Here is a 7,550-nt window from a genome sequence, read left to right as displayed (position 1 = left end):
TCCACCACAAATAATAGGAAGACTGATAGAACTTAATGACAGAAGGTGACAGAGGAACACTGTGGTCTCAACAGTAGGAGAACGATTTTCCTTGAAGGTTTGTCAAAATGCAAGTATATTCCATTGGTGGTTACAACTCTGGAAACTTGCAAAAAGGAAAAGTAACGTGTACGAGCCAATAGAAATTAATGAGCAAACTTTCAAAGCGATTACAACTTGGGTAACAAAAATCAGGCTGGCTTCTCTTCACCCCCAATTTCCACCTGAAACGTTTCTGCCTTAGTAACTCCAAGGACACGCAGGAGAAATGAGAGGGAATTGAGAGATGTTTGCATGCCCTGTGGGGACTTACTGTACCTGTGTCCACATCCTTCACCTGTTGCCTGGCTCGAGTTGGCTGGCTCCACTTTGAGCTCCTGCAGGACCAGTCCTTTTTCGTGTGGTCCAGGGAAGTCCATGCCTGGCACCACTTCCTCCTCTAGAGATTCCACATAAAAGAGAGTCCTGGCCGGCTGCTGGGTGCCCTGTCCTGGAGCCCCGTGCTGCAGCCTGGTGGCAATGGGCAGCAGGGTGCCATTCAGTGGATTGAAGGAAGAGGAGGAAGAGGATGGGGAGGACGACGAAGAGGAGGAGGAAGAGGAGGAAGGCTTTTTCCAGAAAGTGCTCACACTGCCCCTCTCTTGGCTTTTGAGCAGGCGACTCTGGCTGGGTCCCCAGTGCTCGAAACTGCCGCTGCCATCCTGTTGCAGGCAGCCGCCCCCCGCCGGGCCTCCCGAGGATGGCGATGGGTGGCTGAAGAGTTTCCAGCGGAGTCGGAGGATGTGCTTCACATCGAAGTCTTTTCGCCCAGAGCCTGACATGCTTTACGCAAGGAAAGCAGAGGGACAGAAGCTTGCGTAGGAGTAGATCGGCCAGCAGGTGGGGGAGGCCGGCGAAGCCCAGGGGCGGAGAAGGAGGCGGGATGCTCCTTCTGCACCCCGGGAGCCAGAGGAGGCGAGGCGGGCAGTGCGCCCGGTCAGGCAAAGACCGGAGCGCCGACCGCGAAGCCGCGCGGCTCAGCCGCTGTCAGGTCCGCAGGACCTGGGTTTGGGGAGACCCCTGGCCGGGAGCAGAGGGACGCCAAGGGCTGAGAATCCTCGATCCCTGAGCGGGGGGACCAGTGGCTGTGGCGAGGAGGGACGACCCTGAGGCTGGAGATGCGCGAGGGAGGGAGATCTGCGCGCTCCGAAGCTCGAAGCTCGGGAGGCGGCCGCAGCTGGATGCGCCTCACTGGGAGGCACTCGCGGTGGAGCTTTAGTCGGGAAGGTGTCGGAGCTCCTGTCCTTGCAGCTCAGAGTTCAGTGCCTAGAGAGCACAGACACAGCCAGAGAGAGAAAGAACCCCCAAGTCGCCCAGGAGCTCACCGCCTCCCCCAGCCTTCGTGCACCTGCGCCCCTGTCCCTGGCCTCTCTGAGGATGCCCTGAAAGCTTGCCTGGTATCTCTGAGAAAGTCAAACGCTTTCTGCAATGCGAGAAGGGGCGGTATTATATAGTCAGTTTCTAAAAGAGAAAAATAAATATCCAGAGAATACAGGGTGGCAAAAGAAAAAGCCCGCCTGTGAAGCTGTCAAGGTCCTCACAGTACAATTTTCTCTCTGCCTCAGCGCCTCCTCCTCCCCGTAAGTGACGCAGATGTGCACTGGGGCCTATACGGAGAGATGGAGGGAGGGAGGGAAGGCTTCAATCTTCTTTATGCAAAGTGAGTCTGCTGCTCTTATTGTCCCCTTGCGTAGGTCCTGTCACCTTTTTTCACCCTCCTTCCTCAGTACATTAGAGTGTAGCAATAAAAATAAAGTAAACAGACATTACGCTATAGCATCCGTAAACACCCACCGTGAATCATGGCAGTGTAAACTTAATAGGCTGCCATCGGTTTGTAGGTTGCAGGTTAATGGCTTGAATTATTTAATAAACCGCATCTTTTAACCTTTAGCCTTAGTTTTTCCGTAGTGAGACTCAGAGGAAACAGGGATGCTGGCGTCCAAGTGTGATGGTGCCGCCTCCTGGCACTTACATTGTGACTGTGCTATTAATGCACCCAGGCAGTGGTCCACCCTGGGGGCCAGAGGAGCGCGGTAGAAATTTGAAGATGGGCATCTGAACGCAGGGGACAGATTTTGCAAAATCAGTGCATTTGGTGTGAAGCCTCAGAATGAAAACTGTTCTCAGGGCGAACTGAGAATGAAATAAAATGATAAAAGAGAATTTCAAGGCGCAACCTTCTAGTACATAAATCATGGCATAAAATGCATGGAAGAGTTCAGGCAATAAATGAGTATAGCCAAAGACTACTATCTTGCCAATAGGTGTTTGGAGAAGGACAGATGTGCTTTTGCTTTATACCTGTGTTTAAAACCAGGAGGATAGTGATCTCTTTTCAGATATGAATACTTGTTTTTTTTTTTTTTTCTTTTCTTTCTTTCTTGTTTCTTTTTACCTTTTTCTTTGACGGGCCTTTAACATAAAACCCGGTGTATGTTGCTGAAGGCAAAAGGACCTAGGAAGCAATGTGTTCCCTAACTCAACCAGAAATGTGGTTGTCTGTTCATAAAATCGATGGTTTCAGCACCCCCCGACAGGGCATAGGAATCAAACATTAAATTGTACTTGTACTTCTGTTCTCTTCCCCCTCTATTGAGCAGTGCACTTACACAAAAACCAAGCTAAATTTCAAATTTTTCTTAGACAAAGTTGGGCATTTTAATAAAATAAGAAATTAAGCACACAAAAGCCCCATTTTCAGGGGGAAGAAAAAATTCACTCTTGTGCATTTTAAATATTGATTTATGCCACAACAGCTGGACTGCAATCCCCTGTGCCTGGATTTTTCTCTGAGTATTCGCTGTTAAAAAAAAAAAAAAAAAAAAGCAAAAAGCCCTTTAAAGCAAACAATAGTGACAGATCATTTTTATCCAAGAATGGAATCAAATAAGTATTTCCCTTAGGGAAGAAAACTGTATGAAATTACACATCACAAACAGAGACAGAGAAAACTTTCCATCGGTGGTAATGTGGAAATTCGAAGTGTGTATAATTAAATGATTTCTATAGAAATTGGGGCTTCACAGTTTTCTAACTGGATATGATTTTTTATTTCTTTAAAATATAAAATAACACATACATTGAAGCTCTACTAGATCTACATTTTTTTCATTGATTAATCTATTACCCTTCAATGTACTATAAATATTTCTGTAGTTCCAAAGTTCATCTTTGTATTTCCCCTTTTCTACGAAATACTAATATTACTATTCTGCAGTTCAAGTGTTTTTTTAAACATCAGTATTTTATATAACTGAAAAGAAATGTAAGACTGAGTTTATTAAAAAATTTATAAATTGAAAATATTAAGTCATATTAGCAACACTGTCACCACCTATTATTTTAATGTAGCTAACTTTCTCTATTTTTTCAATCTAAATATATGTTTGAAAGAATCACTTTTCCTGGAGAAGATATTTAAATATAATTTATCTAAATTATCAAATTTAGAATTTAGAAAATAGAAAGTTTGAAATTAGATTAAACTGAAATCAACAAAAATAATTAAGTTATCTTCGCATAATTGTTACCATACTATTATTGAGAAAGTCAAGGAAATGAAGGAAAAAAGTGAAAAAGAAAAGGGAAGAAGGAGAGGAAGGAAAGGAGCAAAGGAAGAAAAAAGATAAGAAAGGATGAAAGAAGATAAGAGAGAGAGAAAGAAAGAAGGAAGAAAGGGAAGAAGGAAGAAAAAGTGAAGAACTAGAAAGAGTAAGAAAGGGAAGTAAGAATATACTTTGATATAATGTCTTAAATTTATGTATTGAAATTTTCATTTTTTGAAATTTGCTGTAGGGTGTGTGCATTTGTCAGAGATAGAAAAAGAAGGAAGATGAGAATCATTCTCCAGGGGGTTTTGGGCACGCCTGTGCACACTCCCTGTGTGTTATTCAAGCTGCCAGGTCCAGCCAAGCCTTGGAACTGACCAGCCAGCCATGTGAGATCCAGCAGCTTTAATCACCACATCACTGTCTAGCCTGTAAAACTCTTAATATCGTATACTTTGTGAAATATTCTACTAATGAATTAATTCATCATTCATAATGTTAAGAAATTTAATTGAGCACTTGCTTTTTACCAGGTCCAAAACTAGTACCAGATATGAAGAACTAGGTTCCATACAGCCTGCTGGAAGCACTATAAAAGATTTTTTTTTCTTTTTTCTTTTTTTTTTTTTGGAGAGGTTTCTGCTGTAGGGTGTGTGCACTTGCCAGACAGACAGAGAGAGACAGAGAGACAGAAAGTGAGAAATCACCCCCCAGGGGGGATGGTCACACTGCAATCCCTTCTCTTCCATTCTCCTCTTGGGATCTTGGGCACGCACGCACACGTGCCTGGTGTGAATTTAAGCCACCGGGTCCGGGACGCGAACCGCGGTTGACTATGTGGGAGTCCAGCGACATAGCCATTACGTTAACTGCTGGTCCCAAGATTATTTAAACAGTCGTCATTTATAACTGACTGTAAGTCAATTAAATTAAGATTTAAGATAACAAAGCCTATAGATAAGAGTTCATTTATATAATAAAGATTGCTTTTAAGAATCAAAACAGTCACATTATACTTTGTTTTAATGGCAAAACCAATTCCATATTCTAACACTACTGTTGAATTAAATGCACTCACTTCAAGCAATTATGGTGTTTCAAATGAGTGACCTTCTAGTCACCATAGTTCCCTGAAAGCATCAAAGCTAAAAAGGTTAATCAGTATATGTATAGTGTAATCTGGATAGTGGTCAAGGGTTTACTATAATACATAGATATAAAACTCTTCAATTATAATATACAACATGGGTGTTAAATATACCACACTGAAAGTTCCTATAAGCCAAATACTTAAGCAATAAGCAAAATTAGATTTTGATCTACGATTTTCTGGTCTAAAACTTTCTTGCTTCTAGTAATTATTTTCTAGGCAAACTCAATTAAATGTAGGACACTCATCCAGGAAAAGTGATTCTGCTTGAGTCTTTCTTATAGACCTTCTGTAATGCCTAGAAAGTTACTTCTACACAGTAACACCCATTTCGCCAAGAACACTGGAATAGCTAGTTACACTCCAGTTTAAAAATTAAAAATAAATAAAAAAGAAAGAAGAGAAAAAAATTTAGCAGACACAAAATTATCAAATTATGTGTTAAGGATGATGTGGATGGTAATATCTTTGACTGGACTTATATGCAGGGTACTCATGCAGGGAAGATTACTTTTTTATGCTGCAAAGATTGAGTGACGAAATATAAATAAAACCAATTTTTAAAAACTTCACACATTATGATAATTCCAGTGTTTTTGTTTGTCTTTAATTTTAATAAACACATTTACATTAATAGAAACTCTTATTTAACATTAGCATATCCCACTTAAAGCAGGGATACAGTATTTTGAATGTGTACATTAAATAAAGATAATTTTGTAATGGCATTTTGTTCCCCAAGTGATTGAAACATAATATGTTATAATACTAAGTTACCCCATGCATAATATCAAGGACTCCTACCTTTTAAAGTAAATAAACAATCTGTTCAGCGTCTATTAATCTTCATTACAGTATACTATAGGTATAGTTTAGTTAAGTAGCAATTAAGTGACTGTTTAATAAACATTTGTTTGTGTTAATTGGTCCTTAGGGGCTACTAAATCCACTCTACATTTTTGGTTTAGTTGACCTTTTAATTTGGATTTGGCAATACATCCGTATACTTGAGAAATTCTCATACAAATTACTGACTTAATTGCATGACTGTACAAACTCAAGATGGCATTGAAAGAAAGTATTTGCTTAATGACGACCCAGATTTTAGTTTCATGTCTTTTTATTTCTCAAAATTATGTGCAAAATGATAAGGTGATATGTGAAAATTTATTATTTTAACTTTTATACTACACCCTGTCTAGTTACTCCCATTGCTCAGGGAAGTATGGTATGATTCAAGAAACTCTATTTCTTTTATATGAATATTCTTGAGAGAAATACAATATGTAAATATAAATATAGAGGCATAGATATAGTCAATATGAGTATATATAAATTTAATATATATACATTCAAGACTACTTTGCAATGTGCAAAATATTAGGACTACCATTTCTCATTTGTTTAACATTGTACCTTTTGTGGGTGTGTGTATGGGGGAGACACAGCTTTTTGCCTTAGGGCGTGTATGCTCCCAGGAGAGACAGACAGTGAGAGCGAAGTGAGAAATTAAACCCCAAGGGAATGGTCATGCTACAATCCTTTCTCCTCTATTCTTTCTGGGATCTTGGACATGCACACATGCCTGGCTTGAGTTTCAAGTTGCCAGGCCTAGGACTTGAACTGCTGTTGGCCATGTGGGAGTCCAGAGACAAAACCACTAATGCCATTTGCTGACCAGCCCCACACTGCATTTTTTTTGTTTGTTTGTTTTTGTTTTGGAGAGGTTTCTGCTATAAGGTGCGTGAGCTCACCAGAAAGACAGAGAGAGACAGAGACAGAAAGCGAGAAATCGCCCCCTACAGAGGGGATTGCCACACCTCAATCCCTTCTCCTCCATTCTCCTCTCAGGATCCTGGGCATACACGCACACGCACCCAGCATGAGTTTAAGTCACGGGGTTCAGGACTCGAACCATAGTCGACTACATGGGAGTTCAGAAACATAGCTGTTATGCCAATTGCTGGTCCCCACATTGCAGTTTTTTGATAACCAGAGATTACCTGCGCTTGCCAGGGAAAGCGACAGAGAGGAAAAGAGGAGAAAGCTTCTTCCAAAGGGGTGTGATCACAGTGCAGGCCCTTCTCCACTATGCTTCCCTCCTTTTTAGACTTGGTCACCTACTCACATACCCCACACTTGTTCTGAGCAATCAGGTCTGGGATTCAAACTGCAGGTGGTCACATGATCTAAGCCCCTTAACCAGTTTGCTATGGGGCTAGTGGGTATCTTATTTATTTGTTTATTTATTTTAATTTTGAGGGGCAGCCATGGTAGCCAGCATTTGTGCTGTGCATGCAGGCTCCGTGATTTTGCATTCATATGAGACAATCCCAGGCATGTCCGTAAGCCAGGCTGGTTGAGTCGGGGTGGATCACTTTGCGAAGGCTATGTTGGGGGGTGTTTATCTTTCTTTCTCTCTCTCTTACCCTTCCCTTCTTCTTCTATCACTCTATCTCATAGAAGAAATTAAAAATAAAACCAATATTGCTTAACTAATGCTTTTTATTTATTGAAATATAAGATTTCTCACAGAAAAAGCAAGCAATTTTTTTTTTTTTTTAGTTTGTATGTTATACTTAAATTTTCCTATATCATTGGGAGGTGCTTTGTGGTACTAAGCTAAAGCTTTAGCCGTTATAAACAAATACCATAGTAGTGGTAGTTAATAAACATAGATTTAGAAGATTTGAGAAAGAATATGGTATTTATGTAAATAGATATAAAATAACAGAAATTCAGAATGTTAGTTTAAATATTATTGTATTTTT

At 40.6% G+C, this 7,550-nt stretch overlaps 1 pseudogene; it reads right to left on the bottom strand.

The window, feature by feature from the left end:
- Window positions 1-230: 230 nt before the first annotated feature.
- On the bottom strand, window positions 231-896 carry LOC114005526 (kelch-like protein 1 pseudogene; annotated as a pseudogene).
- Window positions 897-7,550: the final 6,654 nt, after the last annotated feature.

The sequence above is a fragment of the Tupaia chinensis genome, unplaced genomic scaffold (assembly GCF_000334495.1).
Source record: "Tupaia chinensis unplaced genomic scaffold, TupChi_1.0 Scaffold143943_1, whole genome shotgun sequence".
Lineage (NCBI taxonomy): Eukaryota > Metazoa > Chordata > Mammalia > Scandentia > Tupaiidae > Tupaia > Tupaia belangeri.
The sequence above is the reverse complement of the archived record's forward strand: the minus strand, read 5'-3'. Positions and strand labels throughout refer to the sequence as shown.